Source organism: Apteryx mantelli, chromosome 18 (genome assembly GCF_036417845.1).
Source record: "Apteryx mantelli isolate bAptMan1 chromosome 18, bAptMan1.hap1, whole genome shotgun sequence".
NCBI classification, from domain to species: domain Eukaryota; kingdom Metazoa; phylum Chordata; class Aves; order Apterygiformes; family Apterygidae; genus Apteryx; species Apteryx mantelli.
In genome coordinates, this window is record NC_089995.1 from 12,781,962 (window position 1) to 12,796,665 (window position 14,704).

Genomic DNA, 14,704 nt, shown 5'->3' on the forward strand with positions numbered 1-14,704 from the left:
CTAAACAGCACAGGGTAATCTGAACACACAGGAAAAATTTCTGATATATTTTTTTTCTGATCCTCAAACTTTTATGCTTGTTACTGTTTAAACATGGAATATCCAGGAGCTGGCTAAAATAAAAAAATCTGAAATTACGCTTTTTGTTTTCTTTAAATATCTAAATTACTTGGGTGCCCCATCTCATCCCCTAACTCTTCACCCAGAAAAACATGTTTTTAGTATCGACAGCAAGGGAAAATATGATTTCAAACTGTAAGGATTTAAAAGTAAAACCTCTGAAATTGAACCATTTTAAAGAATGACCTCGTGGCGAGGTATGCTGCCTGGTGCAGGCCCCCAAAATGGTCAGTTATGTTTTCTTGGTGTTACTTAACACAAAAACAGTTTGGGAAAAGGATTTCAGCCGGCTCTCGCGTGGGTGAGCAGCCCCACGTTGGGGAAAGTCGGCGCTGTCCTGAGCCGTGTCCGTCCCCCTGCCGCCGCCGGGGGCTTTGCCAGCCCCATCGGTCCTGAGCATTAATTCCTCGTCTGATTAAGATTCAGGGCCCCAGCGCCTGGAATCATCTGACCTCGTGACAGTCCAACGTGGGAAAGAAATGGTTCTAGTTTTTGTGGCTCCAGAGAGAAAAAAATGACACCAAGCTAGTAGAGCTAGGGAAAAAGAAAACTTAAGTTGTCCTGGTTTCCGGTTGTGCTTTGCCCCTCGCGTGCTGGCTGTGACCTGCAGATGCTTCGTCTCCCTCCCGGCTCCGTCCCGCCAGCCGCCTGCTCCGTGTCCCCGCGGACGGTCGCAGCGCAGCGGCACGCAGCTCGCCGTGGGTCCGGCATGCCGTTAGCCTGCCGCGCGTGCGTGCGTGCGTGCGTGCTGGCTGCAGCCCCTTCTTCCCCGCTTCTCCCTGCGAGTGCCCTTTGCGGAGGGCCTGGGAGTTATTTCGGCCGAGAGGCGTGCAGCCTCGGTCCTGGCAGGGGCCTCGGGCCGCGCTGGGGGACACGCTCTGCCGTCACCGCTTCCTTGTTTTCTTAGGGCGCCGCTAAAACCTGCGTCCGAAACTGTTACTTCGTTGAAGGACATGAGGAAGTTGGGGACAAAGACGCTTCCCTCTCAGGAGAAGAAACAAAAATAAAACGGTAATACGTTTCTGTTCACCGATAGTTGCAGGTTTTTGTAAGGGACGACCTGGAGCCCCTTTTGCCGAGCGCCTGCGGGTCCCTTGGGGAATTTGCCCTCGGCCCGGTGCTGAGCCGCTGGCAATGCACAGGGAGCCGTGTAAACGGGGATCTGCTCCGAAACCTTGGCCACGGCAGATACGCCATGTCTGTGTAAAACCTGTATGTTGTCCAAACCGCTTGTGGTCTGTCATAACATTTCCATGGTGCCTGGCTATTTCTGCTGCCTGTTGCGCTATGTCACGTTACACACGTAGCTGCATGGGTGACTGTCGCCAGAAACTACGCGGGGCCACACGTGGGGTTACACGATGCTGGAACAGTGTCGTTAGCAAATCGTTAAATCCTGTTCTGTATCGCTTGCTGCCTTCTCTCTCTTTCATTTTCGCTTTCGTAGGATTATATAAACAAGCTTTCTCCCAGCTTCAGATGCCACTTCGCATTCATTGGATGTCCTTGTGTGTCTTGCGAGGAGGTTCCAGCTGCTTTCCATGGGCCGTTATTGTGTAAGGTCTGGCCACAAATATTCTATTTTTCCTCTCTGTTGGCTAAGCAGCCCTTTTTAACTGGTTCGCGTGAAGGCCTTGCTCGCGGGCTATTCCGTGACACATTCTCTGAATATTCCATTTCATCTACATTTTTGCCTATAATCTTAAATTCAAACCACATAGTCGTACAGGCACTCAGTTTGCCTTGAAACACGGACATTTGTTTACTAATAGAGCAGACTGTCTGGAGATCTGCAAGCAACAAAATAACAGACCACATCTTTAGATGAGCTGTAGAGCTTATTTTTCAGAGTGGTGCTTATATTTTCAGGTCAATCAGCATTAAACTAAAGGAGAAACAGTAGTTCAAGGTGCCCATGTATGATAGGACTGTTCCTGAAAACTAGGAGGAGCTGCAAGGTTGAGTTCTTCAGGTGATCACTGCAACCCAGAACGAATTCCTAGTTAACTGAAGGAATTTTTCAGTAACAGAACTCAAAGTGGCCTAAAAGGATGCCAGCATCCTTATTGCAGATGGGACACTACAGTAGAGAAAAGGGGAGTGGTTTGATTGCAGCCTTCTGGCAGGACAGTGCCTGTTTGGGACCGGTACCCACCTCGGCCAAGTCCTCATCCCTTCCTTCACTCTTTGTATCATATCAACTCAAAGGGGGGAAAAAAAAAACCATGAGAAATGCCGGCTTTGAGGCCTATCGAGTGAAATGCATGATTTTGCCTACTGTAAGATACTAAGATGTTCTTGAGATTGTCAGGCTGTTGCACCTCTGCTTGTGGCTGGAAGGACGCAGACATGAAACAGTCACGATGGGCAAATGAAAAAGCCGACGTGCCGCAGCTCCGCCGTGGGAGGACGTGGACATGGTGGCAGAGAGAAGCCCGTGCCCTGCTGCAGCCCGGCACCTTCGTTCCTGGTGACGCTGGGGCTGAGCTGGGCGCTGGACAACGAGCCGGAGTGGCCGGGCTGGAGGCACATGCTCTGCTTTTGGCTGTGCAATAGAAATGGAAATTAACCTCCAGCAGCAGTAGGGCAGGTAGCTGGGGCCCGTAATTTTCTTCAGTTCTTGCAGCAAAATTTACCTGAGCTCATTTGTCAAGCTTTGAATCCTTAAATCTATAACTCCAATTAATTAAGAATCTCTAATTACCCCCAAAAGGTGCTCTCTATTTAATGCTAAGGTGTGGTGGAATCCGGCAAGAACATGAGAGCAGCTGGAGGATGTTCAGAGCTGGAGATGCCAGGGAAAAAGGCACACGTAGGTGCAAAGGAAGCCGGATGGCTCAACGTGCCAGTGAGACCTCGGACAGGTCCTAAACAGCCAAAGTGACTGCCTGATATTTGGGTCTGTATCCTTGGGTGCCTTATAAGGGCCCATTTTCTAGAGAGTAACAACCACCAATCCTCACAGCAGAGGATTACGCTGCAGACCCCAAACCAAGCAGCCCTGGGGACTTAAACCCACCTCTGGAGTATTTCTAAATCCGAAGCGCATTGGACAAGTTTTAGGTTCTTTACAATAACTGAACGAGAACCTCCGGTGGGGATATTACTGCAAACGCCAGCACAGAAGGATGCTGGCCCTGCTGGCCTAAGAGGAAAAAGCCCTTAGACTGTTCAGGTCTTATTATATTAGGTTAAAAATTTATAGTTTTTAACTAGACTATAACCAGGTAATGTGACTTAGGTAAAAGTGTAATGAGAGCTGCCACGTCTCTCTTGCTGCAGAGGTTACCGTTTTCCAGCAGTCATCCCACACGTGTATTCCTAGAAGCTCAGGCTGAATCACATTTAGGAATTAGGCTGTGATGTTATCTGATTAAGTGAGGGGGATCAGCTGGGTTTTGGGTTGATTGAGTTCAGCTGTGCCACAGACACCAGCCTGAGACACTTCTTTCTGAGCATGGCTCAGCCGAGTCCCTTCCCTGGGACGTGCCAGTGTCTTCCCTAGGCTCAGGTAATGCTTCTTGTGGGACGTGGGTGGCCCATCGGGTGCAGGTGCTGCAGACAGGCCGCATCTACATGTGTATGAGGTCCTTGTTGTGAGGACGTGAGGGGAGGAGAAAAATTATGCATGTTTCTAGGTAAATGGTAGGGTCTCCCCTGCAGAGCCTCAAGTACTGTTTTCTGACTCTGACAATAGGAAATCTTTGTGTTGTCCTGGCAAGCAAATGCCTGTACTTAGTGGCTTTATCTGGTGGGTGATAAAAGGTGATAAGATCCCAGGAGGGCCGTTTTGAGGCAACTCCTCTTAACTTTGCTGCAGAGGGTGTTTCCAGGGATTTGCTCTAGAAAAATTATTGAGTTAGGTGAAAAAGTTAGTGATCTTTGTTAGCGGTTGAAGTAGAAATGATCTCTGCCTGATATTGCTGAGGACTTGCATGATTGATGCTGGTGTTAAAGAGCAATGGAGGTGCTGCTAAAATGATGATTTCTCTATCCTTCTTTAATATTTGCTGGCAAGGTGTGGGGAAGTAAATTGCCCCAGAAGGAGAAGGTAAAGATGAGAATGAACTGCTGGGTGTTAGTTTAAAAGGTAGGTTTGAGAGTGGGTGAAACGCATTGAATCAGTTATAGGGTTTTCTTTCCATTCATTTTTCTCATGTTGCTCAAAACGTGGGCAAGAAAGCATGATCCACTGTTTGGATTGCTCCAAACAGCCCCGTTTGCCTGGGTTGTTCAGGGCATCCCAGACGCTCTCCTCAAATAAACCTCAAGGCTTTCCCGTTGGAACCGCTTTGCGTTTCGAGCCGCGAAGTGCACGGGGGAGCTGGGACCTGGGGTTTTCCTCTCCTCCGACGTGCGCCGCCGCACAGCGGGTCCCGTCGGTCGTGCTCGAACATCGCTTCGGTGCTGACTCACAGGAACGGGGGCCACCTACCGCCTCGCCGGCTCGGCTGCCGGCAGCACCTGGCTCCCGGCGGAGGTCTCCCAGCCAGGGCCCAGCAGGCCCCAGCCTGCTCCGGCTGGGAGATCTAACAAGATCACAGCCAGGGCCAGGGGTGATATGGCCCCAGGCCATCATCTTACATAAAACCCATAAATTTGCATAATGTGTTTTACAAGATTAAAACCAAGGAACCTTTTTTTATATTTTTTTCATAAAAGGGATGAAAATAGGTGAAAGAGCTTTATGAAATGGGATATCAGGAACCTGGGCCTTCCAAAATGACAGTGTCTGTAATTGGGCTTGAAACTATTTCGGGGTGGTTTTTGTCTCCTTTGGAAAACTGGTGCGGCATGCGTGTACGCAGGCAAAACAAAAACCCAGAGATAAGTACGACCGCGAAGAGAAAGCGAATGGCGGACCAGTGACACGGGAAATCATCCCTTTCGAAAGAGCCGTTTCCATTCCCCGAGCCTGTTGGATGCCGCACGCTGGAGGAAAACCTTCCTCTGCAGCAGGGCTGTGGTATGGTGTTGTCACCAAAATCGTGGTTTGCAGAAGCTTGTCGAGTCACACAGCCGAGGCGTGCTTATTTTGCCTAATTACAGCGGGTGACTCGGATGCTAATGCAGAGGTCAGAAAATGGCCTACGAGCTCCAGAAATTCACCTTATTTGGAGGCTTAGGCAGTACAAGCGACTGAATTTTGTGCAAAGGCCCCATTGAGCTAATTTGCTAGTGACTTGGTGGCCAGCTGCCCGGGCATCCCGCATGAGAGGCGTTTCTTCCTGTAAGACCTAGTTCTTTAATGGAAGAACACGTGGAGATGATGGGGGAAAAATCCCAAGAAATCACAAAGTTTGGACGCTGTCTGTGCCCTGATGCATTAGGAAACGCTGTCTAGGGCTTAGGAAAGTCTGCTAAGTGCCCCGAAGCGTAGCTATGGCCATGGACCTTATTACCTAGAGCTGCCACGTCCAAAAAACAGAGCAGAGAAATTCACTGCCCTGGGGAGGGCACAAGGCAAAGCTGAGCTTCAAAACGCTCCTTCTGGCTGGGTGTAAGTGTGGGCTGGGGCACGCTGCCCCCTAAAGCTGTCCAACTGAGAGGCTCTGGGGAACGTGGGGCTGGGATGGGGGATTTGGGGCCTGGGTGGGTGCCGGGACAGGTGCCTTGGCCCCTCTGCGGGAACAGGGATGGGCAGCGGAGCTGCTGGGAAGTTATTTTTGGCTGTTGCTTAAGGAACTGACTATGATTTTAATAGCTGAACCAACCCAGCTGCTTCCAGCACAGCCTGGGAGTTGTCGTAGGTGAAGAAGAGACCTGGACGGGAGGCAGTGCTGGATTTCCTGTGAGTTTTTGTTTTCACAGGGTTTGGCTGATTCATCCCTTGCTGAACCGCTCCCGGCAGGACTCCTGTGGCTGTGGTCCTCTGCTCCTGCCCAGGTCCGCAACACGTGGCGGGTATGCCCATGGGGTATTCATGCCTTTGTGCATCAGGAAAGTCAAGGGAGCTGCTTGCTCTGGCTATGAGAGACATGAACTTGTGTCTTACTACACTGCCCTCCATCCCACATCACCTGTGGCCAGCTCATGCATGCGTTTAGGGCCCCTAACTGTTGCTGAAATAAGTAGCAGCAAAGTACCTAGGCGCCTTTGCAGATCAAGGACAACGTCCTCCTGTGCCTCAAGCACATGTGTCTGATGGGGACACAGAGAAGAGCTGGGAGGAAGGTGAGTGGTCTATGCTGCAGTCCTGGGGTGAAAAGTGTCCTCAGTAGGAAACCTATGCTATCGACTTAGCATGCATAATATAGATTGACTGAACAAGGAACTGGACTTGCAGTTGGTGAAAAAATTTAACTTTTTTTTTTCCATGTTTACTATGTCTCTTCTCCTCCCCCTCTTGCATCCCTTTTGAAAGAAGCCTCATAAAACTACTAGCTCAGGGAGGGAGGGGAAAAACAAAAACTTTCCCTGCCTTGCACTAGGGTGCAAACTCAAAAACAGGCAGGGGAAAGAAGGAAATACACAGGCTTGTTGAAAGAGAGGATTTTATGGAGACAGGAGCTCCCAGTCTGCACTAATATGGCTCATTTAATTTGCAAAACACTTTTTTCTTTCTTTCCTCCCATTCTTCTCTTCCCTTCTTCTCTGGGATTTATAACCCTGCCTTTCAAGGTGTCTACCCATGCAGATCCAGGATGGGCTGTGCGATTGTACAGCTGTTGTCAGGATGACACAGGAAAAGCTGCCTACTCGTGTGGTTCCTACGTGCAGTCCCCTGAGCCCTAAATGCAGTCTAGATCAGTCTGTATTTAGGGGTGTTAACAAAACTTCACTCAGAAAGGTGGAAATGCCTATTATATGATGCATCAGAGCCTGGATGTTGTGGAATATCCTCTCTCAAGAGTTTAATAAGCCCATTACAATAATGAGTCAAGCAAACCAGTCTGCTCTGCTGGGTGTGAGTGCTGATCCCTGGATCTGACGATTTGATGTCTGGCTGTTGAATAATCTCTTAGTTGACTTGTGTCCTGCACTTGCTTTTGAGGCTAAAAAGATAGTCACATGCAGGCAACTTCGGGACTGTGTCCTAACTACTTTGTAGACAACAGGAGTTGTGATTCCTATTTTACTCAAAAGATCAGTTTGAAGAAGAGAAGGTTCTGTGTTTTGAGGAAGAAACCTGAAAACTCATGAACCTTGAGCGGGGCAAATAATGAAAACAACTAAATTTCTTTCTCTGTTCTTTTAATCATTACTAATGGAGAGTGCTCCCTCTGGCATGTTAGCTGACCCTTATGATACAAGGGAGAGGTATCAAAGAACATACTTTCTTCTCAAAAATATGAACCTAAAAAAAACTGAGGCCAGGATTCTTTCTTCCATTAGGGTATAAAAATCCAGCATCACCGGGGCAGGTAAGAAATTGCACCCCTCGGAGGGAAGAAGCTTGGGGTAAAACGCAGAACTGCTCTTCCAGGTTGCGTCTACTGCAGCCTGGCCCTAGTAGGGCTATTGCAGGGCCTCATCGAAGGGAGATTTCTGCAGTGTTTTTCAGCACATGATGAGCATGTGAGCATTTATGGTGAGCCACTGCTGGACTAAAACACTGCCTAGCAGTGCTGCTGGGTTGAACCATTTTGTAAGCCTGTGTAGTACAGAGGTTATTCTTCCTGCTACTTCTCTTGGCAGCACTAACCTGCTGTGACAGTGATGTTGCTGGCTGCTGCTATAAATCCAGCCTTCTTGGAGATGTAAAAATCATGCTGTATGTGGGGCGAGATGGGCAGTCAGATTAATTCACTGCTCTGAAGTTAGCTTTGCTGAGATGCGTTATAATGTGATAGCTCTTGTGTGTTAGGGTTACAAACCGGGGAGAGATGTGACTGGGAGCCCCTTTTTCCATGGTGATCGTATGCTGGGCCGTGCTACCTTATTATACAACAGGGTCATTTGTTTCAGTACAAGAGATCTTGCACCTCTAATTTTTCCATGCAGTCATGCACTTCTGGAGCTTCAACTTCCTGCCTCCTAAATGCTGCCCTTATCCAACCCTTAACAACTCTGCAGGTTTATTAAAGCACAGCTTCTCATCCGCAGAGATTTGTTTTGAGTAAAATGAGGGCTTACTTGGGGTGCTTTGTTTTGAAGGATGGAAGGAACCAGCCAGGATCTCATGCCTTATTCTTCTCGGTCTCTGAGTATTCGTGGAATTGCAGGCATTGTGCTCTCTGAACCACGCTGCTCCGTGCTCTGTCCTCGGCTGAATTGCATTTCCCCTCTTTGTTGGAAGAAAGCAACCATATGTCCAGAAGGCAGGTGTCTTGCCGGCAGCAGCCTGCCCACTCTCTTCGAAGCACCGGTGGAGTTTCTCATGTGTCATGACGGGGAGCTCATTAACGAAGGCCCCATATGAAATCCGTGCCTGACGAGTGCAGGTTGCCTTGCACAGATTGGTCTGCATATGATTATTTCCATCCGCCTCTTCAGCAAAACAGCATCCCTCTCTCTTTCCGCATGATCTCCTCTTCCAGTTTTCAGCACCAAGGGCAGCCTGGATGGATGCAGGGAAGGCAAAGCACAGAGGTTAACGTGGGGGGACTCTCCTGGTGCAAGCTATTGTATATATACACTTGGGTATGTGAAATCGCATACATCTGGGTATGTGAAATACCTCACAGAGTAGAGAGAGGGAAAGAACTTTTGATAGGTTTCAGCTTCTCGTATGTCATAATTTCCCTTCCGGTCTGAGGGATTCCTTCACTGGAGAGACCCTGACTTCCTTTATTGCTTCTCAAAAATCAGTCTTCCACTTTACATGACCTTGTTTTTTTTCTCCCATCACTTACAGTTTATCCTTGATTCCTTCCATCACAAATCTTTATTCTGTTTATGTTGCAAACATGGTCTGTACAGACCTCTAATTCAGCAGGAAGCTCACTAGAGCAATTCTCTAATCAGTTGTTGAGGACTATTGCAGCTGCCATGGCCCAGGTTTGGGGTCCTGCCTCCTCTGGGCAATGAGGTAGGTCCAGTGAGATGTTTGCAGAATATCAGTTTAAGCAAAAGATTTATTAATGGCAAGAAAGGAGACCAAAGGAGTAGACTGAGAGGCAGCTGTAGAGCAGACTTTGTATTTGTGGTGTACTTGTACAGCATCTATAATTCAAACATTTTCATTCAGATACAGTTCCAAAAGAATAGTTTTAATCACCAGTTTTTGAAACTTGAAATGCATTATTTAGCTATGTCTGATTTGAAAGTCACATGGTGTTCCAGTTACCTGAATGGATAGATAAATTGTCATTTCAGATGGGTGCATGGACTTACAGATAGTCTCCTCCTATTTTTTTTCTTTTTTTTTTAAAGACATTTTGAAAACTACATTCTGTGCATGTGTATTGGCAAATTTACTTTTGTGATCAAACAGGCAAGCGAAGGTGAAGAGTGATGTAAGCACAAAAAAGTTGGTTCATTCTAAATCAAAAACTAATATTTGTTTGCAGTCTTTTTTACAGTATTTGCCTAGCTTTATTTGTGAAGGTCATGGGACACTTGGGCGGTTCATTATTTGTACAACTGGGAAGATCTTATCTCATTTTAAGTATATCAGGGGATGGATAGAGCAGGGATATGACCAGGTAACCCGGTATCCAGGACAGAAGGTTGTTAAAATGACGAGGTACCTCCCCAGCCAAACTTACCATTCAAAAACCTAATGGTAGAAGACATGGGGGATTCAATAGATATTGCATATATAAGTTCTTGGTTCCATCAGCATATTCTCCCTGTATTTGAAGCTCCTTTCACAAACACCTTGGGTACGTGCAACTCCCTCACTATAGTCCTGAGCTAACTGAGATGTCTAACCTATGCAAGGAGGCTCATAGCAAAGCAGGAGGTAGTTTTGAGAAGTTCTCAGGTTTGTGGCCAGCTCATGAGGAGCGTATGACAGTGCTTCATTCATTTGCTGGATTCCTGTAATAGCTGCAGTAGATGCACTGAGATACAGCATTGTCATAGTTCAGGCAGTACCAGGATTCATTGATGAATGATTTAGTCTTTGAAAGCTGGGGTGTATCTTAGCAGCCATTCATGACTCTTGAAACCAGGAGGTGTTTTTGCAACAAGAAGGTAGATACAAGAGCAAAGTTTGCATGTTGTAAAATGAATTGTAAAATCCTTTAGCTAGGAGGTAGGTAGCTCTTGTAATAAAATATGTGCTGAACCTTTCCATGGGCTTTTGTAACCTCCTACAGCCTAACTATGGATTTTCTCAGAGCTCTGTGAGCAACATATTTAGAAATTCTGCAATAGCTAAGATTTTTGCATTTAAAAACATTAAAGCTAAATAGGACTCTAGTGTCTGTGCTTATGATGGCTCCATGCAACTGCAATAACGGTGTACAACTGCAGATCTGCATGTACAGGTCTTAATACTTGGATTCATTCTTAAGACATTCATAAAACTCCTTTTCCCTCGTTTGGTTTTACTGTAACTGATGAAGCTGCCTGACTTGAGCAGTTCTGAGAAGCATTTCAGAAATCTAATGCTTAACGTTTCACTGTGCATTTTTTGGCTTCAAAGTGATTTTGTTATGTCCCCAGAGCCTGGTTAAATCCTTAGTTATAATGATTGCACACTGAAGGGTGCTGTTACATAGAAATGCTGTCCCATAATGGCTTCGTTGCTGTGGAAAATCCGATGTTATTTGGTCATTCGCTACGAGTTCCCTAAGCCATCAAGACATTTGCCTCAAGGCTACAAACACAAAGCTACAGGCAAAACCCTCTGGACATAATGAGTGGGCATTTATGCAGAACTAAAAACTGGAACAGCTGAGCAGTAGATCTATGAATAGCAAGCATGCCTCGAAGCACAAAAGACATCATTCTGGAATAAAGGGGTTTATAATGGTTCTGACATCTTGTATGTCAAGATCATGCTACGTTGTTGTAACTTTTTTTTATGTTTGTTTGTTTGAACCACGTTCCTTAAGTAAGGTTTGAGTAATTAAAGGGTGTGAAGGAAACCCTATAGCTTTAGTAAGAACAAAAATTGGGCAACTGACACTTTTGGCAAGATCCATCATTTTGATCATGCTTGCTAGGGAACAAGCTTATTGCTTCTGTGCTCTTCACATCCCCAGTTCCACCCTTTGGGATTTCTTAGGGGTTTCTCTTATATCAGCAGCTCTGAAAGGCTTGATTCTAATGTTAGCTGAGAAGTGTCTTCTGATGGAAAGGCAAGGATTGGGCTAACCATAAACTACAGGGTCAGGGAGTCGGGCAGTACGAAGGAGGGTAATAAAATTCAGAGTGACTTGGATCAACAAGAAGCTGGAAGAGCTTAATGTTGAGAAATGTACTGCAGTGGGGTTGCAAGCCTTCGCAAATAATCTATAGGCACTGCTAACTACATGGCCAAAAACAGATGGAAAGGGATGTGCAGCTCTTGGACCAGGAGCGCAATGAAAACCTGAACAGAGAACAGAAATTGGGGTGGGAACTGGAATATTGAAATAGTCTCAAGGGAAAAAGATGGGGGAGAGAGAACATAAGAGTATGCAAGGATGATGTATTCTTTTTCTACTGTTTCTACATCCAGACATCTGCTCCATTTTTGAGATTATCAGTTTCCAAAAGAGTCAACTTTTGGGCCAAATTTCTAGTCCTCACGCTGTGGGACTGGGGGAGGGACTGAGCAGCCCTTTGTGACTGGGAAAATATGAGTTCAAACAAGTTTTGCAGTCCTTGCAAACTAGTTTGGGCCTTGCAAAACCATTGGCTCTAGAGATGAGCAAAGCCCTAGTACTGCAAAGTTCCTACAGGGAAACGTGGCCAAGGGATTAGGCACTAATCTCTGACCTGAGAAGATCTGATGAATGTCTACACTGCAGACTGTACTGCAGCCCAGAGATACCTGAGCTGGTTGGGACTAGCTCTTTTGGCAGAGTAACCTGGATCTGCACTTCTGGGGTACTGGAAGCGAATTTCCCTCTCTCAGCAAAGTAAGCTAACCCATGCAGGGATCTGTGCAAGCGAGTTCAGAAAGCAGAAGGTATCTCAGCAGAACACTGTAGACTACAATACTTCCATGCACCCTGTTTCCTCTTGTTCAGATTTCTTACATGGCCGTGAGTAAATTATTCCTCCTCTTGGCATCTACATTTCTTATCATTGAAAACAAGTTATCGTGTCTATCTTGCATGATTGCCCTGAAGAGAGGCACACTCTGAACTGCAAGATGCCCAGATATGGAAGGATGTTACTTAGTTGCTTCTGCTTAGAAAGGCAAGGGAATTAATTTCATTATCCATCCATCTTCTTCCTCACAGCTATTACTGGCAGCTTATCCCACCTGAGAATGGGATCCTGGGGCCCGATCAAGAGAATGAGAACTTTGCCTACTGGTAAGTCATTGCTCTGCAGCCACTCTTGAGAGACTGCTTGGTAGAGGTGCATGGAAGAACAGGAATGGAACTATTCCCTTTACAAAATGCTAAATTAAAAACTAAAATTTCACCTTGGTCAAAGTGATATCAGCTGCAGTTGTCCACAAACCAGACCATCACAAGCGTGTCTCTGATGCCCTTTGCAGGGAATGGTCCTGCTACAGAGTTTGGTGCTCTGGTCATGCAGTCAGACTTTGTTTTGCTGCGTGTGCCAATTGTGTTTCAAGTAAAGGTTTTCATTTTTTCCCTGGAAAACTGTCTTTTACCATTGCATATTATTGTATCACTGCTCATCTCCTCTCATCTCTCTCTCCCATTCATTTTCCTTTCTCTCCTCCGCTAGAAGAGTGTGGGTGAAGGTCCTCTGGGTTGTGTTTCACTCCTCCCCGGGAAGGAGTCTGGGTCTGGCACAGCTCAGGAGGTGGTGCTTAAATGAGCAAGGAGTTTGTGACTGAGTGGCACAGAAGAGGTGATTTGGCAAAGAGGGATCTTGGCTGGTGGGAGACCAAAGCCTACTTCAGTTATTTGGGTGTTCACTCTTTTCTTTGACTGGAGATACTATTTATTGCTGTTAAATCTATGTGCAGTTATAAAGCGAAAATAGGGCATAAAATTTCAGTATTTTGCACACCTACAGGTGAATGCTAAAACAGAAAAAGCATAGCAATAGCAAACTAAAAGTCTGAGGGTCATGTGTGCTGGAAGGTCCTTTCTCCCTACCCATCTGTCTCGTGCTGCACAGACCAGATAAAGAGTGGGAGTCATTGAATGCTGTGGGCAAGTGTAGCCCATCACTACAGGCTTCTCAAAAGCAACTGGAAAAAAAAAAAAAGATTTACTCCAGCTTGTCCTTTTCTGATGTGTGCACATAAAGGAGAATGACTGTAGTTCGGTCTCTGATATGATGTCCACAGCACAGTTCTTCTGACTTCAGGACAGCTGGCTCTGCTCCTGCTCCTTAGCACAGGCTTGCCTGTAAGAGCTCCTAGAAGCTGATGTTCCCAGTGTTTGGAATGGTAAGAGATCTACTGCTTTCTCATGTAATGAAACTTTTCCAAGTAGTTAAAGATTTCTCCTTTTCACAAAACATCTCCCTTATGCAGTTTGTACACTACAGAGTTGATAATAACAGTGTAGACTGAAACAGCACTGCTAGCTTATTTGCTTTGTGATTTGTGGTCGGATCATTGCATTTCAGTGTTTATCGATGAAAGGAAATTACTAACAAGATGCTGGTATTTACATTAATTGTGGCTTTGGGGAGACAGTCCAAAGAAAATTATGTGAAAGCCAGTTATTATACATCTCCCTAATAATTGGAATGAAACCCAAAGTTTATAAAACAAAAGTTGATCTCAAACAGATTTTAGCTGCTACTTGATATTTTCCTTTTTTCTCCCCCCCCACAACCCCAAGAAAAGTGTTGTTTTTGTTTTTGTTTAATCCACCTTTTAAGAGTATGAGGAACATGGCTTTAAAGATTGCATGTGTGCTACTGCAAAAGAAACGTGCACACCTATTTATTAGCAGATTTGGAACTAGTCGTACTTATTTACACTGAGCAGGATCTTAACATCCAAGGAGGCCTAGTGGAGTGGGTTAATTCTCAGGCATGATACATACTAAATGGCAGGGGGTTCTCAGTTAACATCGCTGGATTTGATTGCTTTTGTTTGACCTCAGCGAAGTCTTGGGCAGCTCTGTGCATTAAACAGAGATTTGGCTCCAAAAACCTCAAGGTAGTAGCACATTTCATTTATGTCCCACTAGATAATCTTGTGAAAGTCCTAAAACCCAATTTTGACTTCAGTTAGAACTGTTTCTGGACACTAATTCAGTGCTTTTGATGATATTTGATGTATGATGAAAAGTAATTTAAGGTTTCTGAGGATGACTCATTTGCCAGAATAGTAGATCCAAGAAACAAACACAGATGTGAGATTTAAATTCTTCTTTGGCACAAAACACTGCCAGGACTCTTCATGCTATAAACCACAAACCATGCCCAATGGAGACCAGTAATACTTTTCTTTTTTTAGCTTTAACTAATAGGGTAGCTTCTGACTTCAAAGGTGAGCAGAGGTATAAATACATCTTGTTCTTTCACTGTATATCAGTGCTGTTTGTACATCCCCACTAATGGTGGGATTTATCTCATCAAACTCTAGATGCCTACACCTGAG